General features: G+C 35.8%; 1 protein-coding gene across 4 annotated transcripts in view; it reads right to left on the reverse strand.

The window, feature by feature from the left end:
* ldlrad4 (low density lipoprotein receptor class A domain containing 4) overlaps positions 1-12,977 on the reverse strand; it is a 242,598-nt gene that overhangs the window by 68,180 nt on the left and 161,441 nt on the right. The gene's annotated exons all lie outside the window — the stretch shown is intronic.

Raw genomic sequence — 12,977 nt, forward strand, 5'->3', positions numbered from 1 at the left:
GTTGCCTAGAATTATGTTTTCTTTTTTTTTTTTTTTATGCAAAAAATAGGTGAAGTTTCTCTTTAAGCACAGGCTTCCTTTTCCTTAGGGCACTGAGCCAAGTTTGCTACTGACTACCCTAGAATTGCTTGTAATGTAGAGCATGGTGCTTTGGTTACTCATTGGACAAGCCAGGGCTGGAACTAGGGTCAGGCAAAAGAGGCACGTGCCTAGGCACAGAGGGGGGGGTGCTAGGTATATAATTCTTCTGCACCCCTAGTCCGGTCCCGTTTTCCCCCCACCAGCAACTACTCCGACCATCTGCTCCTCAAGTTGCCACATCCCACCCCCCCTGTTGTCAGCACATGTGCCTGGAAATGTCATATCTGAATAATATTAATAAAAATTTAATCTCAAGTTGGAAAAATGACTGGAAACCATACAATATTGCCAATTTTTCCAGCTTCTCCAATTTATAAAATTAAATTTCAACAGAAATATTACACTTTGTAATGACTCCAACGGTTACCATATTTTCTCACTCTGCCCTCTATACAAAAACTTCAATATATTCTTTAACCAAAATATCAAAGACAACAACTTGCATTGCAGTGGAGAGAGCTTTTTGAAGTTTTATATAAAGGAAATTCCGATATATAGAAACTGGCAAAGTGAGTTAAGCAATAAACGTTACTATTTCAATGCTTAATAAACAGGGATCTAGGTGTGCCCTACATGCTGTCTGGGAGTACATCAAAAATAAGGTATCTGCTACAGCTTAGTAAGAGAATTTTTAGCATTTAAACAGGAATGAAATAAGTAAGACTACAACTGAGAGTCCTTGAAGCAATCTTTAAAGCTATTATTACCTAAAGAACAGTGTTGTTTTTCAGTAAAACCAAGCTGCTGCTAAAATCCCTGTATATCTACAATATCTACACTGCATAGTCAGATAACAGATATCAGAAATGTCTATGCTTAAAAGAATTTCAGTTTTGCAATCAACTTGAAAAGGTTGCAAAAGGTTCATTTTTACTGATGCAGGTACATAGATAGTGCCCATAATATAATGCTTTTAGGATGTATTTATGCATAGAATGAGCACTTAGGGGTATGGTTTTGGTCTCTCAGTCCTATAGACCCACTAGAAGGAGGAGAAAAGGTTGAATTAAAGCCCTGCTCTGAATGAAGGAGAGGGGGGGGGGGTAATTTACATTGTATCACATCAGAATAAATGATGTATGAGAATATTCACTAGTGAACTGCAGCCCACTGAAAGCGCTGCACAGGCACTTTAGCTCACATGCAGGTAAGAGAGCAGGATAGAGAGTTATGACTCAATGCAAAAGACAGTTTCTGACTTTGCTATGAAATAAGTAAACCGTTACGGGCTACAAATAGATTTAATAAACTATAAAACCATGCAAAAAAGTGTGAATAAGCTCCTATAGATAAATAAGATATAGGATAGATAGAAAAAATGTCTGTACTGTCAAAATGGAACAGATGGCAGACCCTTGGTAGAAGAAACCACAAGTGTAAAATGCATTTGCTGTCTGTCTGTTGAAACTACAGCTTAATTATAGACCCTGGAGAGAGTGAGAATCACCTGATGTTCAAACAACATAAGCAACAGCTCTGCAATACCCCACTGCATGGTGGGATTTTTTTCTCCTTTTCTGAGGTGGGGGTGACAAATGATTAGAATTATTTTTTTTCCAAAGCACTACTTTAACATGCCACATGTTCTTGTATTCCATGTACTGTACACATTTTCATATATACTATTTTTTAAATATGGCTGTTTACATACTGTAGTATGTCTATAGAAATGCATATTTAAATACCTCAGATTTTAAAATGTAAAACGCAACGGATTTAAGAAATTCAAGAGTAGACATTTTCTATTATGCCAGCAGACAACATCAGTGAAAAAGTTAAGAGCCATTAAAAGTATCTAGACCTTTGACTAATTTCACTGATTAACACCCACACAAACTATTTGTTATCTATGGTATTTTCACTTCAAAGCACTTTTTTATGTGCAATTGTTTTGCATTACAGAACCGAACTATACAGTTGATATACTCCCACACATTGATACTCACTTCTACAGACTCAAATTTTGTTTCTTTGCTTAGTGTTCCCGTTCCTCTGCCTTCTGCTGAGGTACACTCTGCAGGGATTGCCCATGTGTTGAATCCTAGGATTCCTGCTCTAATTCACTATGTTTGGGACCCAGAAAAGTGATGGAAATTTTTATTCAGTGCAAGATTCAGTTTGAACTGTCACCCCGGCAATTTGCTCCTAAAAAATTTAAGTTTGTCTATGTAATTGTTTTATTGATGGAAAAAGCTCTTACATGGTCTGCCACCCCCCCCCCCCCTCCTGATGTCACCTTTTAAAATATTTCTGATGAATGACTCCACTCATCTCTTTACTCAAGGCTCCCATAGCAGCTAAAAAATCCTAGATTCTATGATAATAAGTCTTTAATGGCTGCTTTCTGGCAAGGGTTCAACAAACCTCTGTGAACTTGCAAATATCACATATGTGGAGACCCAGTATGTATTCTGTTCCTCCTGTGGTGCCTTCTACATCTTCTGATGCTTCATTACCACTTTTGTAAAAACTATTCAGCTTGGAGACCCAACATTTCTTCTGAGGAGTGAACTTGCAGAAGATCTTATGCTCCTATGACTGTCCCCCTTTTCTTCGGTGGGTTCATTCTTCCAGGTTAGTTGGATACCCTATCATTAAAAAGACTATTGACTAAAAACACCTGAAAGTTTACACTATGGTCTGTTCCAGCCCCTAAATGTTCCAAACCTACCTTGGACCAGTAAAGCTCTGGATTTCACTGTAGATTTACCTCTGACTTTACAACTATTTCTGTTGTGGTTGCCAAATTTTCAAAGATGGCTCACATCATTACTTTTCACACATTAAAATTTTGTTAAAGACATTTGTTGCTTGCACTGCATTTCATATGAAAATACACTGTCAAAAGTCCTTCTTTATACTAAATTCCAGCCCAAACATTGCAGGGACTAGAAGTTTTCTAATAAATTTGATAAGATAATTTTAGCAGGCTCATGTGATGTCTGTTGTGCTGCTGTTTTACCTTCCTAGCAGAGCAAAATGACCAATTGTATGACAATTTGGCTTCTGTTCTTGCTCTTTTTAAACACAAGAAAATACAATTATCATTCCAAAAATGCTAAGTGAAAAGATTTAACAATAGAGAGAATGTCAAATATCTACTATCTTCCCACAAGGCTTGAGTTTGGATAAAAAAATGACCCACAAAAATGGTGCTAATTCAAATATTGATAATATAATAATGAATGCACATTAATGAATGTCACAATTTTGCGGTATGTATACATAAGATTGATTACAATCTGTTTTTCCCAAATCCGCTGCTTACACTGAGCAGTTTCCAAACGGTTAGAGACCAGTAGGGTTGTTTAAGGACATCCTTCTCATTCAGTGAAAGAGATTACCTCGGAACAAGCGAGTACAAAAACAAAACTAAACATGCCCTTAAATGCTCCCTGTGTGTAAGGAGAAAAAAAAACCAGTGACTTTAACACCACTAATCTAGCTACGGTCTTAAACTGTAAGACAAAAATTGGTGGGAAGAACTAATGTTTAATAAGGGCTGTCAACCTTTCATTGACAGAGCAAAGGGCATCTTGGTATAAAGTTACCGCTGTATTATCCAATAAAGGAAACTACAAAAAAACAAAAACACATTTATAACGACACAGCTGTAATGAGCTGCTAGATTTTAATTAACGTTCATCTTTAAAACAAAAAAATACATGGTTTTAAGGCAAATTCAGCTGAAATGAGCAAAGATGTAATGTTTCATACTATAAAGCTGAGTATTTAAATTAGTTTGATGAGAATCTGTAAGGCTTAAATATGAAATCCTTCATGCATATCAACATCTAATGGGAAAACCCCAGTACAGGATGGGGTCCCTTATCCAGAAAGTTCTGAATTACAGAAAGGCCAGCTTCTACAGAGTCCATTTTTAGCAAAAAATTCTAATTTTTTAAAAATATTTATGTAATAATATAAACAGAACCTTGTACTTGATGGTTACTAAGATGCATTAATTCATAATGGTGGTTAAACTTTAGTTATGGTGATCCAAATTATGGAAAGATCCCATATCCAGAAAACCCCATGTTCCAAGCATTCCAGATAATAGATCCCTAACATGTATAAAAGAAATGTAAATGTAATACTGTATATAATAGATTTCCAAGCAATGTTTAAATGCAGTGTATTTACTATTAGAAAGTATAGTATAAAGAAAACACTGAACATGGTATTTGTATTTATTCATATGAAGGAGAGTATAGATTGTGTTTATATTAACTGAACAAAGCCATCAATGTATGGCCACCGTGGGGCTGTTCTGCTGTTGTGTATGGAAATGCTACAACACAGGAACAGAATATGGCAGTTGGGGTGGGGACATAAGACGAGCTTGAGAATGTGAGCTGCATGCCTACCCTTTGACTAGGATAAAGCAATGTGGGGCATTCTCCTGGAGCTTTTTACAGTAAGCTATAGTATAGTAGGGCAGTAAGAGACCTATGTTGTAACAAGACTTGTGGTACGGATAATGACTCCCGATAGGAAAGCCAAGTAAGTGAATGGTGTTAAGCTATGAGAATGTATTAATTCAGTGACAACCAAAACTGGCAAATACTGCTAATTACTGATTACTGCAAACAAAACCAGAGGAGGCTGTTGGCAATTACAGACACAATCATCAGCAAAACAGCTGCCACTGGAAATTGTGCGTTAATTCTACCACACTGTAAACAAATACACGTCATCTGATATATGGCAAAGACCTGTAATATTATATGTGCAAAGAGTGGGTGTTACACATTCACTCCATATAGAACATGGGCAGGCATATTTAACAAAATACATAAATTCTAAGCATGTAGTGCACAATGCCACCTAAAGCCTTGTGCTGGTGGTGCCTTTTATGTTGCCAGAACTAGGTGTAGACAGTGGAGGCACTTGCCTAAAGCACAACAGTGGGGAGGGGGGAATGTACTTCTTGCATTGGAGTTATAAACCATTTTTTTTCAAGCCAAATGTATTTGAGTCAATAGGTGTTTGTCTCAGTTTTCTTTCTCACACCAAATTCACAGTCAAATTTGTAAAATGGCAAAAGGTCTAGAACAGATTTTCAAAAATGTTTGCCATTCACAAAACCGTGAAATTTTCTGCGAAGGGTGAAAAAATTCTCTCATCCCCAGTGACATGCTAAGAAGACTAGCACAAATACAGAGCACAATTGGCTTATTTAGACTCTTAAAAGGGATGTCCACCTTTGGACAAGGGTCTGAATATAAACAGCTCCTATCTCAAGAAATATTCTCTTTGAAAAATAATCAACTTTTAAGATAATTATCAGTGAAGGAGCGAATCGCTGATGTTTCTCATGCTCAATATTTCTGGCATCCATTTCCTGACGATCAAAAAGGAAGTTGAATATCTTAAAAAATGGAAACCGATAGAGAAAATGTTTCTAGGGACAGGAGCTGTTCATATTCAGACACTTCTCTAAAGGGGAACATCCCCTTTAATTCCAGGACTCTGAATGTGTTGCATGAAATGATGGTTTTTGCCATTGTTCTGTTTCCTCATTTTGTTGTCACCTTAAGGTGGCAAAGCCAACATATCAGGGCCATTTTAATAAATGGGCATTTGCCCAGGGTCCACAAGGATATTGTCATTTTTTCTGCTCCCATGGCTGTTGTTCCAGGGCGGCACACCTGGGGAGCATGTCTACTTCAGTAAGCACAGACCATTTCTTCACTTCCTGCCTTACTAAATTGAATTTCACATGTTTGAGGGTTATTACATCACAATTTTTTTGGGACAGTGGGGGCCCACCAAAGAAATGTTACCCCCGGCCTACTGTTACCTTAAAAAAAGCCCTGTAAAACATCATTGCCTAGAAGCAGCTGATTCTATGCTGGGTATTTTGAAAAATAAAACCAGTGAATGACAAAGAAGAGAAGCCATCAATTGTACATCTTCCACAGCTGCAGCACCTTCATAAATGCACCCTGCAAGCTTTATATCTGGCATTTGTTTTTTTGTGGCAGCTGCAGCAAGGGTCTTAAACAGCATGAAACATCACACAAGAGGTCTAACCTTTGCAATGCTTCTCGACTGAAACGGGAACAATGAAATTGGACTAAATTATATAGATATTTCATAATATTCATTATCATGGAAAACATACAATAATTAGTACAAACAAGCATGTGGTGGAATTAACTTCTGCCTACTCTTGCATGCCCTTGATGCTTCATAGACTTAAATGAATTTTCAGTAATTACAATCTCAGCTTGTGTTAACTCATTCCCTTATGGATTCTGTTTTTCCTACACAAGTTTAAGCGCAGGGAAGATATATGAACACCACATGTGAAAAATCATGTAAGCCAATACACAGGAGGCAATTACCTGCGTGTATTTTAATCGTCAGCGCATAACTGTTGACTTGCCAATAATGATGATAAATCACAATAATAATGGCTAGATTACAAATACCCAAGATCCATATTTTATACGCTTTGTAAATGAATTCCATTTCCCTTTTGGGCGTATTTATGGATTCATCAAATGTATAAATGGTTGCAAGGGTTATTGCAGCCATATGTTTTCCCTTTAATGTTTTTCTCATGCAGAAATTTCTGGATAACAGCAATAGTATCATCATGTTATTTCTTTTGAATTTGCATTTTTTAAAATGAAACAAATAGAAGAGGTTTCTCCATAAAGCATTTCTAAAAGTATTGCAGCTGTAGTAGCATCTCAGAATAAGAGGGTTTCCATAGGTTCTGTGCACTTTAGCTACTCATGGAGTCAGTGCCGATTCTGGGACTGCTGCCGCCTGAGGCAGCTGAAAATAAAAATGCCAGGCAGTGGAGCCAATGGTCCGTGTGCCCGCAGCCTAAGGTACTTACAGGGCTCAGAAGCCCAAAGAGATTTAACAGAGAGGGACAAGAGGTGTTGTACTTGTAACTTGGAATTATGAGCAAAGTTTGAAGGTAGAGCCTTTAGAAGGTGGGGGAGTCAAAGCAATAATTATTTATCTGTATCTAGAAACTGATCGCAATAAGCGATCAAAGTCTAAAAGCAAAGACAGTAGGCAGTTGGAATAATGTCTAAAGTTACTGTACTTTGCACGTCTATATGAGGTACTAGGCAAAAGGATCAGTAGGTCTCTGGGGGTGTAATAATAGAGTTAAGACCAACTGCTCTAAGGTACACAAGAGAGTGCCAGGCTCTAAAGTCAGGAGCAATGTCCAGGCTGGATTTTCTAACCAACATCACTGTGTTGCTTGAAATATCCTGCCAACTCAGTTTCCATACAAATGGGTTCCAAAGCCATACTGTCAAGCCCAGGACTGTATTTAGGTCTGGTGAAACCCTAGGCAAAGGACCTTAATATGCACTTCAAGGCCCCAAGTGGCATCAAGTGACTTTCCTACCAATGGTTGCCCTGTTCCTCCTCACTCCCCCCAACTCAGCTACTGGATTTCAATAGCCCCTGGTCTAGCCAACCTATTACTGAATAGCCAATAACAAAGAGCAAAATGCTTGTGTTTGGGCCTCTATTTGCTTAAGTAGTAGGATTGCTTGTTTGAGGCTATAACTTTATCATATTGGATTGAACATTATAATATGCTGGAGATAACTAGTAATGCAGGGCATAGTGAACAAATATGTGTGATTATATGCAAAGCCTGGTACTGAGAGTTTAGGCTTACTTGGTGCTAATTAGCACACATTCTCATTCAATTCATGATTTCTTATCAACTGACCTTATTTTGAAATAATCCATCCCACATAGAAAGGTCACCTCTAATTTCCCTTATTAAGTCTACCAGTTTTTAAGGACTAAACTTGATATAAATACAAAATAATTACTAGCTGTAAATATTTAATCACATTTATTTTAATGACAAAAAAAAGTGTATAATTTCTACCGTTCCCACAGGTGAAACTTTATTTAAGAGCTAAATTATGCAAATATAAAAGCCCATTCCCCGCTCATTTCCAGTGTAATTTATTCTACAATGTCATTTCTTTCCAGATGCTAGGCCATGTTAATCGCAGTGGTTTGTCACTTTTAATAACTGTGTGAACCACACATCTATATGGATCACATTATTCCAGAAAATGAATCTCTGTTAAACAAAAAAATCTGTTGTTTTTTTTTTTGCTGGCCTTCTGTTGCATTTTTTGCTTAATTGGTTTTGGGGGAGAATGATATATTCTGTTCAGCTGCATTCTATATGTTTATGCACGGTTGTATTGATTTTGTATCCCTTGTCTACAGCAGTCTGCAAGTCTCTTTAAGAATTATATTCCTGCCCAAATGACTACAGTGTAGATACGGCAAATGAACTCATAAATTACTGAGCAAAGTCATGTCAAAGCTATTCCCATTTTGTTGGAAAATATACTCATAGCATAAAACATGCAGCTTGTTGCACTTTGCTGTATAAATGTCACCACAGAATGCATAATTGACTTACTGATCCCCCAGTAAGAAAAACTGAGAATTCCACTTTAGCACAGTAATTGAAAAATACTTTTTATCTCTAACCCATTCTAACCAAGCGGAAAGAGCTTCCAAGAACTGTGAATTACAGGCAAATATCTTTTTTTCTTGTAATGCCAACTAATCCGTATTGCTGCTAGTCAATTAAACAATTAGAGGCCATAGCATGTCAGAGAGAATCCCTCAAAAAGGGATTACAGTTATATTTCTTGTCCAGTAAGAAAATGCATTTTCACAGAGTGTCATGCTAAATTAAGTGAAATGTTAATTAAATTAAAAACTATACAGCAACCCTGACATTTAATGAAAAATGGGCTGTGCCTTATACTTTATTGACTTGAATAAAAATGCTATTTAACAATGCACTGTAACTCTGCCTGTTATAATAATTATAAATCAACGGTTACGCTACATTATGAGTATTGGTGGCTGTCCATTCGTTGGTCAGAAGAATCCCTGAGCACAAACATTAGAGGAGAAGGAATAACCTTAGGGGCAGATTTATCAGAATTAGCATTTGAGAAAAAAATAGACGCAAAAAAAATAATGGCAACTTTTCTTCTCAAACACTATCTTATTTAAGAAATAAATGCAACAGCATATTCCCAAGCCAGTTTTATCTCAGAAAAAAGGTGCACACTGGCAAGAATCACATTGTTCCATCAATTTTCAATAAGGCTAAAAAACACAAATATTTTAATAAACTTGGAAAATTAAGTTCTTAGAGACATTTCCTACTGATTTCTATTAAACCTCGACAGTTTAACTTGCAGAGTTTGTTCTAGAGGCTTTTGGCAGATGTTTTCTTTAATAAATACTGACTATTCGTGGTTCTTAAGAATACCCTTGAGTATATCCGCGGTCGCGTTTTTTTCGGCTTGAATTCTGATAAATAGACCCCTATGTCTTTTTGAAAGCAAAAAGAACATACATTTTGTAGTTTATCTGAATCTTCAGACATGTGGTTTTTAGAAAAAAAATTAAAAAGGGTAGGAACATATTATTTTTTTTTATTACTATTCAAGGAGACATACAGGTAAACAGGAAAGCATTTCATTCAAAATATAAAGAGCATTAATAGGTAAGTAATGGGAAAAAACATACTATAACAAATATAAACAAATGTAAAACTAATCATAGTAATGTAGAATATAATGTAAAGATACAATAGTTCAATAAAAGTTTTGTTCCAATTAGTAATGTCATGGCTAGGATGTAGTTTAGTAGGAATCCATGGAGTGATCAAAGATTTCATTTATTGTATCTCTTTCCTCATTTTTGTACATATATATTCCATTTTGATGTAAATTTTAAACGGTTTTTCAGATTATCGCACCTGTAATGAAAAGTCTCATTTATACAGAGATTATTACTTCAATAAATGAGGGCAGGGAGGGCTCAATCCACTTTTTAAATATAGTTCTTCCAGCTGTGGCTTAAGTCAATTTGATGTAATTAAGAATATGTGAAGAATTCCAGACTTTAGATTTGTGTGTGATTAAAATAAATATATTCAATGATATTCAGGAGAGTAAATAGTGGAGATAAAGAGAGTTGTGAATGTAGGTTTATATATTAAGATTATCTTCAATCCCTTTCCAAAATCTCTTAATTATTGGCCAATCCCAAAGCAGATGAAAAAAACGAGGGGAAGAGGAGTTGCATTTAGGGCAACAATTAAGATATTTAGTATTTTTAGAGTGGAAATTAAATCCTTTGTAAACTAGATGAATTAATCTGAAGTTTTGTTTCCTCCCAATTTCGGAAGACATTAGTTTATCAAAGCTGCTAATAGCAGAGTCTGTGGAGATCTCATATTTTAAGCGGATAGATCATTTCTTAGCTGTTAATTCAATGGGATGAGATCTTAGGTCATTTTTATTCCATAGTTGCAATTGAATACATTTTATTCTATTATTCACTTGAGATAGTATAAATTTGGAAAAGTGATGGAGAAATAATAAGAGACCAAAGAGTCTTTCTGGTTCAGTTTGTGGAACCATTGGTAGAACTGAAGATAGAATACTTTCTCATTGTTGTGAATTTGAAATTTGGTACTAAATTCTTCCCTATTTGGAATATTTTTTTTTGTAGGAGAAAACTTGTAAAAAGTGAATATTTTTTTATTTCCAGGAGTGGACACTGAAGGATAAGCTGAACATGGGAGGCTCAAGTTTCTTATTCCTGTTAAGTATGAGGTAATTTAAAAATTAGATCTGTAAAGTTTGTGCAGCAGTCTCCATACCACAAAACTGTCTCTGTAAATGGGATTATCTTTAATTTTGTAGGGTTGCTCTTTTAATGTGTTGATCTTTAGAGTTCCAAAATATCTTCACGAGATTCCATAGTTCATAGCTCTGGGGGGATATTGGAGGTAGGGAAATATTAAACTAGGAACTTTGCAATGGATGGAAAATAAAGAAGCAGACTCACACTGAAAGCTGAATGTAGAGAGACAGACTGCCGAGAGGGGGATAGTATAACATTTTTAAGTGATTATTTTTAGAAAGTTTCTCATTTCCATCATATCAGTCCATCGACTTTTACACAAAAGACAGCAATGTTTTCTTATTTCAGACTTACAAAATTGAAAAGTGCTAAGGAGCACATTTATCAAACTTCTGAGAATCCCGCAGACTTCCTGCAAGTGCCCGAGACATTTCAGATTTGTTGGAATCTATCCAACCGGCCGATCAATTAGATAGGCAACAATTTTATAAATATCATCACTTGTCCCTTCAGGATTGGTTATCCCACACCAGACCTGCCACGTTGAAGCCCATAAAAGGTTATTGACAATGAAGAATTAATTTTCCTGTTTATAAAATAGTGATACTGATTGATATACATCATATAAATAGTTTCCTAGCACACTCATCTTAATTAGATACATTCAAAATGATTTGTTCTGAATCAATTTTATTTTCTTTAATAAATCCAAAACTCCCTCAAAGAACTTTTTAAAGAAAAACAGAATCTTAGTGAAAATGCATCAATGCAACAGAAACCACCACTGCATTAAACTGAATTATAGATCTCTTTAGCACTTTGAAACACCATACTTGGCTGTAAGTTATTTTAACATGATGTGCCGAGGAGCATATTGGACTATAGTAAGAAGCAGTAGAACTGATTTGAAACAGTACTATATGTACCAAGAAACACTTACATGCAAAGCTTGGGGAAATCTAGGAAGCAATATATCAACATCCTTATTGTTGATATTGTTGATTCACTGCCATAGACTAAGAAATCCTTTGTTATATATTAAATAATGGTATAGATTTCCTACAGGGGACACAGGTCTTATTTGCCCCTCAAAGAATTAATGAGAGCCTTAATAACAGTTTCTCACTACTAACACTTCTAATGGTATTTTCAGCATCAGTTGAATTTTTTTTAATACAAAAAAGTTTTTTTTACATGCAAAACATTCCCTATTATTTATTATAAATAAATGTAAATCATATGATGTCATAATGATAATCAACTGCCCCTAATAATCTGCACCAAAAGGCAAGAGTTGCAATGAGCAAACTAAAAATAGATATATGGGTGATAATAAGTATACCAGTTTGCTTGTTTGTATTACTTGTGGTACCAACTAGAGTCTGATACTGAGATCTCCCCAATGTATAATGTGAATATGAAGAAAGAATTACACTGCTCTAGTTCCCACTTATGATCTCTGTTGTTTACCTACAGGACAACTGACTTATGAGGATAACTGTAGTAAACAGAAATAATAATTCACATTCTAAATACAGGTAACAGAGTGGTATTATTTTATGGACGCACATAATCTTTTATAAATAATGAGTTTATTTGCACCTAAAAGTAGGACTGATTAGCTGGATAATATATTCTGATAATTAGATCATTTCAGAGCAATGGTGATAGTGATTTGCCATGAAAATGCTAAATTAAGAGAGTGGAGTGAACTGCATAGAAGAGCCCTGTGCCCCCATCTCTCAGTGAGGCTACATGGTAAAAAGTTTAAAAGTTTTACCTAGTTACAACAGAATCATTTGGATGAAAAACGGTATCAATCAGTCATTCAGTTAGTAGTACAGTCTTCTTAGAAATATGTATTACGCTGCCGCTCAACACTTTCATTGAGCTACAACTTCAAAACATCACTTGGTTTATTGGCCAAGGGGACATTGGTGGTCAAAGGGAAATCCACTCTTTCATGATCATCCAACAGTAAAATCTGTTAGAGATAGTATGAAAATAGTGTTATACTAACCCTATGGGGGTAATTCACAAAAGTGGAGGTAGCCCTTTTTTGGAGTAAAAGTGGTGGAAAAACTGGTGGAAAACACTTTCTCCAGATTCACAAACAGAAATCCGCCTAAATTCCGACTCAACCGCTACTT

This window comes from Xenopus tropicalis, chromosome 6 (assembly GCF_000004195.4).
Source record: "Xenopus tropicalis strain Nigerian chromosome 6, UCB_Xtro_10.0, whole genome shotgun sequence".
Taxonomy (NCBI): Eukaryota; Metazoa; Chordata; class Amphibia; order Anura; family Pipidae; genus Xenopus; species Xenopus tropicalis.